This window comes from Belonocnema kinseyi, chromosome 7, assembly GCF_010883055.1.
Source record: "Belonocnema kinseyi isolate 2016_QV_RU_SX_M_011 chromosome 7, B_treatae_v1, whole genome shotgun sequence".
Classification (NCBI taxonomy): Eukaryota; Metazoa; Arthropoda; class Insecta; order Hymenoptera; family Cynipidae; genus Belonocnema; species Belonocnema kinseyi.
The window spans coordinates 80,717,457-80,734,380 of NC_046663.1; the positions used below are offsets into that span (position 1 = coordinate 80,717,457).

General features: G+C 25.6%; 1 protein-coding gene and 1 pseudogene across 1 annotated transcript in view; both read left to right on the top strand.

The window, feature by feature from the left end:
• Nucleotides 1-16,924, top strand: part of LOC117176528 — a 32,998-nt pseudogene that overhangs the window by 10,152 nt on the left and 5,922 nt on the right.
• The window catches only part of LOC117176019 (WD repeat-containing protein 47), a 249,114-nt gene continuing 249,010 nt past the window's right edge, over nucleotides 16,821-16,924 (top strand). The window contains exon 1 of the mRNA XM_033365973.1: nucleotides 16,821-16,858. The gene's annotated coding sequence lies outside the window, so the exon portion shown is untranslated. The remainder of the gene's footprint in view (nucleotides 16,859-16,924) is intronic.

Sequence of the window (16,924 nt, forward strand, 5' to 3'; positions counted from 1 at the left end):
TGAAGCTCGACATTCTTTCCTTAGACCACGTCAGTAACATAGATATTATATGAATACAGGTTCAATTCGCAGCAGTATAAAAGATGTAGTTTGTATCACAGACAAGTAAATTACCCGTGTTTTTAGAATAATGTAATTCATAAATTTGTATTAACAATTGAGTAGTTGGATGCAAGAAAACTTCTGAAAATACAAGTAAGTCGTTCTTGCACCCAACCGCTCAATTAATCAATATTTTCGATTAAGTGAATAGTTTTTTTCGATGACTTCATGCAATTTTGGATCAATGTGAGTAATACAAAAAATGGCATACTTGAAAACTGTTCCGCGGTATGCTGCCGCATAACGCCCGAGTGCGAGCGCGAGGACTCCCTCTACAACCGGCTCTGTAACTCAATGAATTTCAATTTGTCCAGCTCAATTTGTCTCGGGCTTAAATGGTTACTGTCCATTATTTTTTAAGGCATTTTTGGATAGTTGGATTTTTTTATTATTATTTTTCATGGGGCTGTCCTGGTATGTATTATATATTATTGTTATTAAATGCAGCGATTGATAGAGGGACCTCGAAATGAACTTTAGATTGAATGTGTACAATCAGTTATGCTATTAGATATATTCAGGATATTATTTTAAGAAATCGTTTTACTTGTTAAGGCAGCCAGTGGACACAAAATTTGGCGACGTCTTTACGACATCGTTAAGACATCTTTACGACATCCTATGTCCATGTCGTTTCGGTGTCTTTACGATATCGTAATGACGTCGTCAGATCATACGACTTATTTACGATATCGTAAAGACACCTTAACGACATGGGCATAGGATGCCGTAAAGATGTTCTAACGATGTCGCAAAGACGTCGCCACACTTTGTGCCCACTGGGCAGGCTTGGAAAAGAGATCGCATAAAGACGGTATTTTTGGTACTTTCCGCATGAATTCTTTCAGTTGGATTTGGAAACTTGACGCAACCTGATGAAACTAAAGCGCTGAGAGTGCAGCCCTCGAGCTGTATCATTTCCAGGAATATCGTAAATCGGGGGCTATTATATCGGGCATTGAGCATAACGAGTATAAAAATCGGAAACTAACTTAAATCTGAAAAGGTGAAGAGTAAGAAAAGAGTATTTTAAATTTAGGTTCCTAAAAGATGTAATCAAATTCTTGTTGCAATTTTTGAAACATTGTAAACAAAGCCGCGAATCATCCTATTTTTTTTAATTTAAATTTTCCACTTTTTTAATAGGCGTATGCGCTGTTCCTAAGAAATTTACGCCTGGAAGTGTCTCAACTGATGATGAAAAGCACGGATCTTGAAATTAAAAAAGATCGGTCACTTTACTTTCGTTCATTACGAAACACGAATTATCGCAGCAGGGGTTTTGGATGTATTGACTCGTAAGATTTAGAAAAATTATTGAACTATTATCAGAGTATCTACCTGACCGGGAAATAAGGAAAACTGAGATATGACCGTGATTTTTTTTTCTCGAATGTACTAATATGCAAATTAAAATTGGTTTTCGATATTTAATTACTTGGATCAGGGAATTTCTGTAAAGAATTATAATTTTCTCATTGAAACGGAATTTCCGTTAATAATTATCATTTTCACTTTGGAACAGGAGATTTCCATGATAGAGCGTGTTTTTTTAAAAATAATTTTAGTTCTGATGAATAAATACGGAATAACCGAAAACAATCTTTGGACTAATTGTATGTCACAATTTAAGAGTTTGAAAATCCCTTTTTCCAAATTAGGATTTGAATTATTTTTTTGCAAATAAGAATGTTCCAGACTTTGAAATTACCCTTTTACGAATTTTCGAAAAAAGTGAGATACTATATTTCTGAATTACAATAGAAGAGGCTGTAAATTAAAATATTATTTTTGACTATTAACAGGGCATTTTTGGAAATAAATGTAAGTTTGATTTGCAACAGGGAATTTCTGCACATAATTATAATTTAAACTTTAGGGCAAGAATTGTAATTTTTAATTTAGATGTAATGAAAAGAATTTTAATTTTATCTGGAACAGATAATTTTTTATAGGTAACGGGAATTTTGGAAAATAATTTTAATCGTTCAAATCTTTTGAACTTTTTTTATTAGACCAAGAAAAATTGATCTTTTATCGGAAAACCCGGGAATTTAGCATCCTCCGTCGGATAGACACCCTGATCATTATTTAAGCAAATTAATTAATACCAAAATTTATAAAATTTCTTTAGAGCCCGGTGGATTAGTTGATCGCGAAGGGTGGGTGGTCCGTTGGGCCAAGCCAATTAGATCTGCGAAGAACTTCGAGCGACAGAGGAACATCGACGAAGCAGCAGCAGCTTCCAGAGGAATTATAGACCCTGCAAGCGATACATTCTCTAGAATTTTCCGAAGAAATCAATCTAAAGGATATAACAAATCGAGACCTAAAAATAAGAGATCAGATCTACCAAAACTGAATTATCCGCTAATTTTACAAAAGTCTGTTGCCGAGAAATTCCAGTCATATTGCCATATGGAAACAATTGAAACATATCCTTCGAGGTTCATGTGTAGGGTTAGTATTAATTTAAACAGCGTATCTACCCTACCCGGAGAGCCTGGATTTATTTAGGGCTTTAAAAAATGTTAAAGTTCTGTGTGACTTCTTAAAGTATCTACTACATGAAAAATGTTAAAGTTCTGTGTTACTTCTTGAAGTATCTATTACATGATCCAATTGATTTAAGTGTTAATTCTTCAAAAAAGGAATGAAAATCTTTTTCCGTAGACGAAGTATTTCAGTATGAAAAATCGTTTGTGCATGCTTCATTTTAAAAATTTTAATTCACAATATAAAATTAGATAACATCGATTTTTCATTTGTAAACGCAGCTTTATATTACTGTATTTAAGTACTTTGTTGATTTTTTGTTGTTTAGGATTAATTTTTTAAACTAAGAATTCAATGATTCTATTTTGGTTGAAAATCCATGTATTTTGTTAAAAATGCCTATTTGAAAATTATTATTACTTTTGAGAACGTAATTACTCTAGTTGACTATTCCGTAATTTTAATTGAAAATTCATCTCTGGTTGAACAATAATTCTGTAGACTGAAAATCTAATTATTCAATTTTTATAGAATATTTATTTTTTATATAGAAATTTATTCTTTTTGGTTGAGAATTCATCATTTTAGTTATAAATTCATCTTTTGGTTAAAAATTCAATTATTCCAGTTGAAGATTCATAATTTTAGTTGAAAAATCATCACTTCGTTCAAAAATGTAACTTTTTTCAATTAGCTGTTTTATTGAATTTTTTTACAATATAAATTTAAGTATTCTATCTTCTTAGTTAAAAGTTCCTCTTTTTGGTTGAACATTAATTATTTTAACTAAACTTAAATTAAATTTTGGTGGAAAAATTATATTTTTTAAAGAAATTTTTATCTTTTTTGGTAAAAATTTAAATATTCCCTTTTTATTTTTTAGTTGAAAATTGATTTATTTTCTTGAAAATTCGTCTTTTTGGTGAAATTAATCTTTTTTGTTGAAAATTAAACTATTGCAGTTAAATCTAAAGCCTTGAGAATTACTTTTGTGGTCAATAATTATTATTTATTTATTAATTTTAGATTTATATATTCTAAATTGGTAGCTTTCAATTTTAAGCCTACAAATTGTTCTGGTTTTTATATTATTCAAAATTGTAGAATACCAAATTGAAAGACTTGATGTCTGCACAAATGTTAAGGAGTTGTAATTAAACAATATTAAAAATTAAGTGTCTGCAGAAGACAATTAAAACAATGAAGAATTAAGCAAATAATTTGTCAAATGCCATGCCTTAAAAATGAGGGTTTCAGGCTAGGCATTAAAAATGGAAAATTATCGAAAATATTAGACATTTCAAACTTAATTTAAAAGGCAATTTCGAATTAAAATAATTAAAATAGTGTCATTTCAAAAACTGGAATAATATCGATCTTGTTTTGTATTTATGAACATTTTTAATTTTCATTGTAATGTCTCAAAGTTGTCCGATTTTGGTTGAGGATTTAAAAAAATGAATCATTTAAAATTTTTTAATATTTAACTGGAAGATTATTGAAGGAATAATAATTATAAATAAAGTGTTATAAATTAAACGATTTGAATAGAAGTGTGCAGTGGTTTGTTTGAATTTTCCATGAAAATTCGAATAAACGATTGCACATCTCTAGATTTGAAATTAAAAAGTTAAAAATTGTGTAGTTTAAAATAAAAATAGATTGAAAAATCATCTGTAATTGATATCATAGCAATGTAATAATTTCTTTAATTTTAAAAGGATACGATATTGAACGCTAAATTACAATTTTTCCCTTTCACAAGTTTTAACTTGTACAATTAAATTTAAAATGGTTGAATTTTGATAAGGTAAACAAACAATTTGCTAATTATTCAAATTGTACAGGCGTTGAGTGAAAAAACTGTTAGTATTATAATTAGTGGTAATTAATCATTTTTCAATTTAAATGAATTTCAAATTCGTTTAATTTTAAACGTTCCCTAGAAGAAATTTGTTTCAGTTTTAACGTTTCTTATTCAAAGTTACTTCATTTTTATCATTATTTTAGAATAATACAATACATTTTTCCTTTTTTAACTGGGAAAATAATGGTAAATTTATTTTTTAATCTAAGATAAAATCATCTGGTCCATTATAATTTAAAATTCTATTTTTTTTTCAATTAACAAAATTTTCAATTCTATAATTTTAGAAGCTGCGACTTCAAAATATTCAATTTAGTTTTAAAATTCGAATTGTCAAATTTTAATCGCTTCAAATTAAAAATGACGTAAATTTAAAAGATTAACATTTTTAGTTGTTAAATTTTGAACGTATTTAATTAGAAATAACAACCAATTTAAATTCCTTTGAAATTTAAATGATTTAGTTTGAGCAATTATAATCTGGAATTATTCAATTTTGAACATTGTGCAACTGTCCTATTTTCAAAATTGTAGTCTCAACTTTTTCCATTACAAATTATTCTATATTTAACGCTTTTGTTTAGAAACGATGCAAGAACAAGACCTTTACATTCCATTGGAAATATTGGCCATTTTCAAAATTGTACCTAATCTATAATGATTTCATTTGGAACGTTTTCAATTTAAAACTGTTCAATATTGTTTTTTTTAAACGTTTTCTATTCGAAATTATTAGTTATCGTTTCAAAAGTTGAAAAACTCCTGATACGTTAAAATTGGTTCAATAATAGATTTTAATTTTTTTTGTATTTTAATTTCAGGAAATAAAACTCCAAGGCCGTGAACGCGCACTCGGCATGCGTAAATTTACTATGCTAGTATTTTTCTGATGAGACAGATTAGATACACCTTTAGTTGAATAAAATTATAATTTTCTTCCTGATAATAAATAAACTTTATCAATTTGAAAGATTTTTAACCTGAATAATTTTTAATTGCGAATTAAAAAATGTAACAGTATGAAATTGTTTGATTTTTAATTAAATCGTATTGAACTAAAAATTTTTTAAGTGAAAGCTCAAATTTAACGCTTAAAAATTTTTTATTCAAATTTCAAAAGACGATTTCAAATTTAAATCTTTCAAAATGGTGCCATTTCAGATTAAGTCCTCATGTTTTAGAAATTTGAAGCTTGAAGCGAGTAAAAGTTAATAATCAGAAATTCAAATCATTTGTATTAGATCATTTTGAATTGGACACGTAAAGAATTAAATAATCAATCTTAATAAGCAAGTTCAAATTGAAAACTGTCAGATTTTAGCAATTTCAAATTGAGATTCTTAACATTGAAATTCCTGATAAAAGGCCCAGATTTAGAATATTTTCAGATTACATTTTTTAAAATTGAATAATTTTAAATTGAATCTTTTTTATTTGAATAATTATAGTTGAAAATTCAACTATTGGCTTCTAAATGAACTTTTATCTTTGTTGTGAACAATTCGTCTTTTTTTGTTTAAAATTAAATAATTTTGTTCGAGATTCGTTGATTTTGTAAAAACATTAATCTTCTTGGTCAAAATTTTTTTTTTATCTGAAAATTTAATTATTTCATGCCTGATTAAAATCTTATCCCGTATATTGGGTAAGTTGAAAATTCAACTATGTATTTAGTCGAGAATCCATGTATTTTGTTAAAAAAGTCGCCTTTTTGGGTAGAACATTATTCTTGTTTGTTGAAAGTTCAACTTTTCGATTGAGAACTTAATTATCTATTGTTAAAAATGCATCTTTTTCACTTTAAAAGTCTACTATTTTCGAAACTACTAATCTAACTAACTAACCAACTAACTAATACATGTATTTTGTTAAAAAAGTCGCCTTTTTGGGTAGAACATTATTCTTGTTTGTTAAAAGTTCAACTTTTCGATTGAGAATTTAATTATCTATTGTTAAAAATGCATCTTTTCCACTTTAAAAGTCTACTGTTTTCTAAACCATTCGCCTTTTTATCTTAAAAACTTGACTCTTTTGTTAAAAATTCATCATTCATGCTGAAGAAGTCATCTTTCTTGGTTGAGAATTAACTTTATTGATAAAAAATCAACTGTATTTTAAAAAAATTGTCTTGAAAATTCAAATATTTTGTTGAATTTTAATCTTTTTTGTTTGAAAATTCGATCATTTGGTTCAAAATGCATCTTTATATGCTGAAAGTTCAACTAAAAATATTCAATTATATTGTTAAAGATTGATCCTTTTGTATTGAAAATTAATCTCTTTTGGTGGAAAATAATTTTTGGTTGAAAATTCTAGTCTTTCGTTGAAAATACAATGTATTTCGGCTTGAAATCTTAGAAACTTAAAGTGTTTCGTACTGAATTGAATATGCTATCTACATTAATTTTATTTAAAAGAATTTATAAACGTAAAACCCGTCTTTAGCCAACGGCTAAAGAATTCTCTTCTCAATTTTAAAAATGATTTCACAGATAACAATCATAAACAATAATCAAATAATGTTTCATTACTTTGGTGACACGTCTCCGACAACCCAGAGAGCAGAGTCCATGGCATCTCGATATGTTTACCAGATATTGAGCCCAACACACTGTAAGTAAATTTTAATCTTTTTTTGCAAGTAAATTAATTCATTTTAGTTCCTATTTAATTTTTTCTCATTTCCCTGGCTTTTTTGTAATTTTCCTTTATTTTTTGCTACTGCAAATATCATTTTAAATATCAAGTTTTGGTCTTACAATTAATTATTTACTAATTTATATTTAGATTTTTGATCGGAAATTCACTGAGAGCCTCTGTGTTGGACTTTGGTTATTTCCGATATTTTATTATTTGAAAACGAACAATTTGTACTTAAAAACGTTTGAAAATCGCGTATTCTAAAATTAAAACGTTTGAACTTAAAATTTCTGAATTTGAATAGGTTTAATTTTAAATTTAAATTTTAAATTTAAATTTCGAATGCAGAATAATTATACTTATAGCCGAGGCGTTCCCAACTCTTTTTTTGAGTTTAAGCTATAGATTTGCAAATTTTCAGAGATTTAAAATATTTAGCAATATTTCATAAGGATTACAAATATTACAGGAGCAGTTAAAATATTTCACAAAGATTTCAAATATTTCAGAAAGATTTCTAAAAGATGTCAGAATGGTTTAAAAGGTTTCCAGATATTATTTCACAAAAATTTCAAAAGATTTCTCATATTTCAAAGATATTTCAAAGGTATTCAAATATTTCACAAAGATTTAAAAGATTGTAGAAAGAGTTTAAATGTTTTACAAAGCCTTAAAATATTTTTGATAGAATTTCAAGATTTTAAGGGAGTCAAAATATTTCATCAAGACTTCAAAGATTACACAATGATTTAAAACATTTAAAAATCAGGTTTTGAAATATTATTTTACAAAGATTTCAAAGATTTTACATGCTTCACGAGGATTAAACAGATTGCAGAAAGAGATCAAACATTTGTAAAAGATTTCAGAATGATTTTAAAGATTCCAAAGATTTCCAAATATTATTTCACAAAGAAATTACAAAGATTTTTAATATTTTTAATATTTAACACACATTTCAACAGATTTTTGAATGAGTTTAAAGGTTCCAACAGATTTCACATATTTCAACAATTCCACACATTAAAGATTTCACAATGATTTAACAAGTTGAAGAAAAAGTTTAATTTTTTCTCAAAGATTTCAAGATATTTCGAGAAGATTTAAAAGATTCCAAAGATTTCAAACTATTATTTCGCAAATATTTCACATATTTTACAAATATTAAAAAGTCTTGCAGAAAGATTTAAAAAATTGCAGAAAAATATTAAATATTTCACTGGAATTAAAAATATTATTAATCTTTCAAAAGATCATAGAACGAGTTTAAAGATTGCTTAACGATAATAGATTACACATACTTTGAAGTTTTAAAATATTGCAGAAATAGTTTAAATAGTTCACTAGGATTTTAAAAATTAAAAATTTTTTGGAACGAGTATAAATATTCCAAAGATTTCTAAATATTTCACAAAGATTTTAAAGATTCCCAACAATTATTTCGCAAAGATTTTAAATATTTCATAAATATTAAAAAGATTTGTAGAAAGTTTAAAAAAATTTTAGAAATAGGTGATTTAAAAAAGATTTTAGAACGAATTGAAAGATTCCGAAGATTTAAAAGGTTTCACATACTTCGAAGATTTCACAAAGATTAAAAATATTGCAGAAATAGTTTAAATTTTTCGCAAGGATTTAAAAGATTTAAAAACTTTTTAGATCGAGTATACAAAATCTAAATATTTCTAAATATTTCACAAAGTTTTTAAAAATTTTACAAAGATTATAAATATTTCACAAATATTGCAAAGATTTGAAGAAAGATTAAAAAAAATGGCAGAAAAAAATGAAATATTTCACAAAGATTTCAAAATATTTTACAAAGACTTTAAATATTTCAGAGATTCAAGAGATTAATGGAAGGTTTTAAATATTTTAAAAAGATTTTAAAAGATTTGAGGAAAAGCTTCAAGATTTAAAAATATTTCACAAAGATTTTAAATTTTTCAGAAGAACTTAATATATTTCAAAATACTTTACGAGGATTTCAGAAAAATTGTAAAGTGTTTATACAGATTGGAAAGATTTCGCAGTTTTCTTAAAGATTTCCGGGATTTCACGATTACTTCAAATAAAAAACTTTCAAACTAAAAAAGACTTTCAAAATAAAAAACTTTCACACTATGTGTTTAGAGAAATTTAAGTAATTTTTAAATACTTCTTTCAAAGTTTGTCTTGAATAATTTTACGTTAAACTATTCTGAGTTTTTTTTTACTGGAAATATTTTATTTTTCATATTTGTAACCAATTTGTAATTCAAAAGAAACTTTCATTCCATTCCTTGGTTACTGCTAGTTAAGCAAAATAATTTCGTTTCAATAATAATGTAATATAATTCTGACGTGAAAGGTGGAAAAGTGCCATTATTTTACCATCATTTGAGAATGCTCAACTTTGAATGACTGTTACCCTCTCAAAATAAAGTAATAAATGTTTACAAATAATATATGCATTTCTTTTTTTAACCTCTCTGTGCACAATGGTAAAATTTAGAGTCATAATTCAATAATAAATTACTATTTCTGATTCTGAATGTCACTATTGCACACAAAAAGGATCGAACAAATTTATAATTTTTTTAAAGGTTTTTAGTCATTTATGTTAAGGGAGTAACAGTCATTAAGAAATAAGAATTCTGAATATGTTTTTCCTCATATTTTTTGGGCTTATTTACGTAGGAATTTTCATTATAATATGTACAGAAATCGAGGGCTCTGTTTTCTTTCGGTCCAAATCTAGTGAACGCAAACCAAAGTTTAGTAACCGCATTTTATTCTATCGGTATCAAAATGAACCGAAAGTTTCTTTTTGTCATCGAAATATTGTAAACTTTTTAATAGTATCGTCTCATAATTTGTCATTTAATAACGCTCTTATAATTATAGTTTTGTAATAGTTTTTTAAACTACTAATATTTCAGTGTCATTCGAAAAATGAAAATAAACACTTGCTACTCTTAATTTTGTAGCAGAGACTCACAAAAGACTTCGATTTCTAATAGCAAAAAAAATTGTCAGTTCTTTATAAGCTGAAAATATACTGTAAAATTCTTTTTGAAATTGATTAATATTTTTGACCTCCTCAAGCGTGTTTAAAGTGGAAAAAATTGAAATTTAGTCTAAAAGATATAAAAAAATGATTTCTTACGGTGATCAATTTATTATATATGTAGAAATACATACCTGAAGAATTTATGGAAGTACCTATTTGATACTAAAAAAATGTAGAAAATTAAAAATAGGACATTTTTTAAATTTTACTTTTATTGAATACCGCGCAGAAAAATACTTCTAAAATAAATTATAGGAAGTACATAATGTATTTATTTAATATTAACAATTATAATTTTTGAGTAAAATCTGTCTTTTTTCGGAAAGGAAGCATTTCAGCTCTTGATTGAAATATGACCCTTATGTAACCGTTTCTTTTTTCCGGAATACAATAAAAATTTTTCTGTGGTAATTTCATTGTGTGTGTAATAATAGAAATTTCAAAAAATAAATCAAATCCAATTTCAAATCTATTCAATTAAATGTTTGAATTTTAAATCTTCCAATTTGAATAAATAACATTTTCAGCGTTTAAACTTTCAACAAAAGCGTTTAAAATTGCATCATTTTCGATTACATAATTAAATATTTTTAATTAAAAATTTCCGCTCGCTAATTTAATTACCTCGCACTATGCGATCGGTTTTTTGCAAAGACTCTTTGAAACTAAAGGTCAAAGCATCGACAACAGTAATTTGGTGATTGTGAATTCTCTTTTGTTAAAGCTCCTTCGGCTATAACGAACACATTCTCATCATGTATCTGGTGCTTCGCACTCGATTTTATTCCAGAAATTGTATATCATTCACATAAATGTATATTATTATAATTCACAACATGCATCGGTATTCAAATTGACGTACTTTCATTGTCTTGTTTAAAACAAATGCGCATTCTTTAAAAAAAAATTGTTATTAAAAATTTTACTGCAACTTGTGTCGTTTTTCCATAAACTGAATTTGCTCATTTCCAATGTTATTTGTATGATTTAAAATTTACACATACATTGTAGGGCTTCAAAGATTTGAATAAATTTGAAAATATTTTTTGCCATTCATTTAAAATTCACCAAGGATTAATATTGATTTACCCTAAATTCTTTTGAATTCTTCTAAATTCACTCCATTCTATTCATTCGTTTGAATTCTCTTTAATTTTTTCCTGAATTATTTTTTTAAATATTATATTTAATTCTGAAGATATTCACTTAAAACTATTCAACTTTTACGTTTTTCAATTTTTTAAGAATGGTTGCGCATCAGATTTCTCAATTCAGAAAGTCTGTTTTTAATACATTAAATTATAATTTGTTTAGTTTTAATTTTTTGAATTTGAAAATATAAATGAGAAAGAACCCTTTTAGATACTTAGGAAAAAACTGGTGAATTGTAGTATGTTAAAAGTTAAAAAAATGGCCTGTCATATGAAAAGAATGAGTGAAGGAAATTTTGTAGCTACGTTTTGGAATATACGCCTTAGTAAAGATTTTAATTTGTCTTGTTTTGTTTTTTAGAACATTTAATTCCATTATTTTTAATATTATTTTTGACGATTAAAACGAGAACCACGCGTTTCATCAAAAAATTATTCAAAAAAAATTTTTAGACTTTTTTGGGTTGAACAACTTTTGTGAATTCATTCTTTCGTATCTTGTATCATTTTAACCAAAATTTAATTTTAAAAATTTTTTATGTTATTTTTCACGATAAAAAATAGAAACTACCTATCATATTAAAAAAAACCATTAATAACAATTTTTTTGTTCTACTTTTGGTGAAAAAATTTTATCTATTTATTTTTTCTTAGCGAGTGTGTTTTTAAAATAAATAAAACAAAAACGAAGTGTCCTATAAAAAACTGATTAATAACAAATTTGTAGGTAATTTTTGGGTAAGCAGTGTTTGTCTTATCATTTTTTCCCATCTTGCATATAGACATATCTTTAATAATATAAATCTTGAAATTTTAAACTTTTAATATTTTAATCAGTATACTACGGTAATTAAATATTATAAAACAATTTTTATTCTTTACTTTCGAAATTTATTCAATTTGAAACATTGCGAAATTAAAAATTGACTTTCTGTCTTGAAAATAATCCAAATTTAAGAATTTTTATCTGTACACCTTTAAAATAAAGAATTTCTAAATTCAAGAATTTTCCATTGCAGATCATTGAATTGTAAATCTTTAAAAATTGATCATATTTTACCATTAAAAATTAACAGTTGCAAATTCTGCAATGTTTATTATTTACTTTGGAAGCTTGTTCAATTTGGAAGAATTAAAATTGAAAACTTGTATTTTGATCTTCCAACTCATCAAAATATAAGACTTAACTCATAAAGCTTTAGTAATTGAAGACTTTGCAATTTCAACTCTTCAAAATTGTTGAAGTTTGAATTATTAATCTTTAAAATCAATAGTTCTGTAAATTTGTTTCTTTGCAATTAAAAATTAATGAATTTGGTAGATTCACTATTTGAAAACTTGACTTTTAATTTTTAAAATCTTAAAAAATGTAGAATTTTCAATTATACAGCTTTAAAATTTTAGAATTTTTAATTATAATTCTTCAAAAGTGTACAACTTTAATTTGTATATCTTGAGAATTGAAGAGTTTAATTTTTTTAAATTATAATTTAAATGAAAATGAAAATGAAAATTACATATTATACAAAAATTTCGATGATTTTTATTCAAAAATTCTTCAATTTGAATGCTTTTTTTAAAGTTTGACTTTCGATCTTCAAAATAATCAAAATTTCAGCATTTTTATTTATACATCTTCAAAATTGAAGAATTGCTCATTCTGAATCTTAAAAATAATTGTAGAACTTTTGATGGCAAGTCGTTATAATTATTGTTTTGAATTTTGAAAGCTTTCAAATGGAAAATTCTGTGACTTTGTTACTTCACTATGGAAAATCCTTCAATTTGGAAAATTTATTATTTGAAAACGTGACTGTTGATTTTAAAAATTATTCAAAGTCAAGGATATTAATTTTTGCATCTTTAAAGTTGAAGAATTTTCAAATGAAAATCTTCAGAATTTAACTGTTTTTAGAAACCATTCAAAATTACGTCTTCAATTGTATAGATCTTTAAAATAGATGAGTCAAAAGTGAAAGCCATCAATAGACTCAGAATTCGAGAATGTATTTTAAGAATATTTTCTTAAGATATCACTATTAATAGTTTCATTAATAATGGCGCTCTGCGCACGCGTGTAGTTTTTCGATTTGAGGGAAAAATATATTTTGAATAGAAAATAAAGAAAACTTTAATAAGTATACATTTTTTAAGTTTCTTTGTTTATTTGCTTTTTTTTATTTTATACAAATATATGTTTTCTTTAAGTCTTTATCAAATAAATTTTTTTTTTTAATATTTCTGGCATTTTAAAGAAAATTTTAAACAAAAAAGTTAATTTTCAACCAGTGACAATTATAACCGAAAATATGCAATTATGTCCAAAAGAGACGTATTTTATACAAAACAGTTAAATTTACAAGGACAATTGAATTTTTAACCAAATAGATGAATTTTCAACGAAATAGATACTTTTGCAACGAAATAATTGAATTTTTAACCCAGAAGATTAATTTTCAGTCAAAAAGACAAAGTTTCAATAACATACATCAATTTTGAACAAAAAAGGAATATTTTCAAACAAAGAGGTGAATATTGATGTAAAAATTATGCATTTTTATCCAAAAAAATCAATATTTAATATAGCAGTTCAATTTGTAACTAGTTATATTTTTAACCAAAAATTTGAATTTTATACCAAAAGAGATGAATTCTCAAACCAAAAAGCCGAATTTTCGAAAAAAATATTTGAATTCTCGGCCAACAAAAATATTTCAGTTGGTAAAGAAAACAAATTTTCTCTAAATAATAATCTGAGGGGAAAAATGATTTCTGAAAAATTTAAAATTTGGAATTCGAATCAAATAATAGATATTTAGGACTTTTTAATTATCGAGGAAATTTTGAAATATTTGATAAATTATCGGAAATCTTTAAGTCTTAAAATATTTGTATATTGTTCAAATGATTTGAGGCATATCTAAAGTGTTCAAAAATCTTTCAAATTAAAAAAATTAATTTAAAATTGTCTAGATTTTATCCTAAATGTTTAGAAATGTTTTTATGTGGTTTTAAATTTTCTTTAAAAATTAATTTTTAAAAATTAACAGGTTTTTATTTTTTTGAACACTTTCAAAATTCTTAAAAGGCTTTGAAATTTTGCAAATTTTACATTTTTTTAAAAACATTTTTGAAATATTTTCAAGTTTTAAATTGAAGGTCGCGATTGTTTGTAATGCCATGATTTTTCTGTCGAACAGTGAATCTAATGCAGTTCGTGCGACAATTGTGTTCACCAGGCCTGCGCAAGTTTCGACGGTGAGGACGGAGAAATAATGATATACAAAATACGACTTCTTGTAACTTTATCACTTATTATCTTAGTCTTTTTTAATTAATTTGGTCATCGTACATTTTATTTAACAGTATCCCGTTATGCTGCGAATAAGGGGAAACGAGAAAAAGTCCTAAAGCAAAATCGTCCCGTTTTGCCCCATATTCCCCTAGTGCATAAACTTAACATGTAAATTTAAATATTAAAAATGTAGGTTTAAATTTTAATCGAGTTTATGAAAAACATATTTTTCATAACTAGCCGAATGTCACAAATTTATCAGCATTTTCAAAATGTTAATCTTTTATACGGAATAATTACATTTTCAACCAAGGTGGTGACGAATTTTCAACTAAATTGTTCACTTAAAAAAAAAATATTTTTCAGCCATGAAAGAAAAAAGAATCCACCCAACTTATAATTTTAGGGGATAAATCATTTTAAATTAAAAAGAAGCTTATCACATAAACATTTAGTTACTAACTTTATTTATTCATTTGTTTTTAAAGTTATATAAATATATAATTTTCCTAAGATTGTGGAGAAAAAAAAAATTTGGAAGAATTCAGGCATGTCGAACAACTATTATTTGCTTATGTTTCAGCATTTTGCAAATTTTTGTAAAAATTTGAGTAAGTTTAAAAGGAATATATTACTTTTAGAATTTTGGAAGATATTTAGTGCTTTTAGAAGTTTCGAGGAAATCTTTTTAACTGAGTTGTAAAATTGTTGAAAAGATCTTTCAAAATAAAAAATAATTGCCAATAAATCTTCCAGGTATTTTCGATATTTGTAGAATTTTTTGAAATGTTTAAAATACCTTTTTAAATTAAAAAAAAAATAATTCTTTAATATATAAACTCATTATAAATTTTTCCAGTAATATCAAGAGAGGGTTGTTTATTTTCTTGAAGCCTTTTATACTTAAAAAGCTTCGGGATTTTCTTCGAAATCTTTAAAAATGTAAATTTTTGGTAATCTTTTCAAATTTCAAATTATTTGTTAACCATTTCCAAAACTCATAAATCTTATAAATATCTTTTTTAATTATTTCGAATTTTTCCAAATTTTTTCCTAAAATTTTAAAAAATTAGGGAACTTGCTTTTAAATCTTCCAGATTAAGGAAAATGGAAGCCTTACTTCCAGATATTGAAAAATGCACATTTTTTAAAACTTTTAAAAAGTTTCTTCAATTTTTAAATTAATTTTGAATCTTTTAAAAAATTCTCATTGTTTCTTAAACTTGATCGAATCTTTTATAATACTTTATAATCTAGTTAATTAAAAAATTTGGATTGAAGGCCATCCATATTATTTTTCTAACACTTAACAAGTTATTTAAATTTTCTTGGAATCTTTGTCAATTTTCTATTAAAATTTATTTTTCAAAATAAAAAAAAAAACAGCTTAAATCTTCCAAGGAATTTCAAGAAAAATTTTTTCATTCTATTGAAACATTTCAAAACTCTTAAAAAGTTCCTTTTTTCAGAGAACTTTAAAAATCTGCATATATTATTTAAATAACCTTAAACATTTCTAATAAACCTGAAGTTTGCAGACTTTTTATTTTAAACGGGAAAAAATGAACTATTAGGTTTCAATCAACATCTAACTTCACTTCGCAGATTGCTGAGGTGAAAACAAGGTATCAAATGTATGGGATTGAGTTCATTTATGCCCTATTTTGCTAATATCTTCGTAAAAGATAATTTTCTCTATATAAGTGTATTTGAAAAATAGTTTATATTTATTAATTACTATTTAATGAAATAATACAATGATAATAATAATTATCAATTACAAAGATATTACAGAAATAAAGTGTTCCATGCATTTGATCCATTGTTTTCCCCTCAACTTTTAACAAAGTGAAGTTAGCTGATGGTTGAAGTAAAAATACCTAATATGTAGCTTCATTCAATCATGAACGCGGGTTTCTCGAAAACAATAGTTTCGAATGTTGCAAATTAAATCATACTTTGACGGCTTCCAGACGTAAAATAAAATAAGACAGCATAGCTCTCATCAAATATTTAAAAATAGTTTCGATTCATCAATAAAAAATGGTGTCATGAACTTTTTAATGATGGGATGGATGGAACACAATAGGCTATAATGCTAAAAAAAACAGTAATTTGAATCTAGCAGACGGTCCCGCGCTTTTGTGAATGCGCATGCCCAACTATTCAAGATGGCCGGCATGCATTCAGTTGCTGTCAAGCAAGAGTGCAAGAGTGTGTGTGCGCGGTCCTGACGTTTTTCGCCACGATCAGCGGTAAGTAGAATTATTTACAAGTCGTGTAAGAAAAGTTACATAATTCTCACGCGTGAGATGTTTACC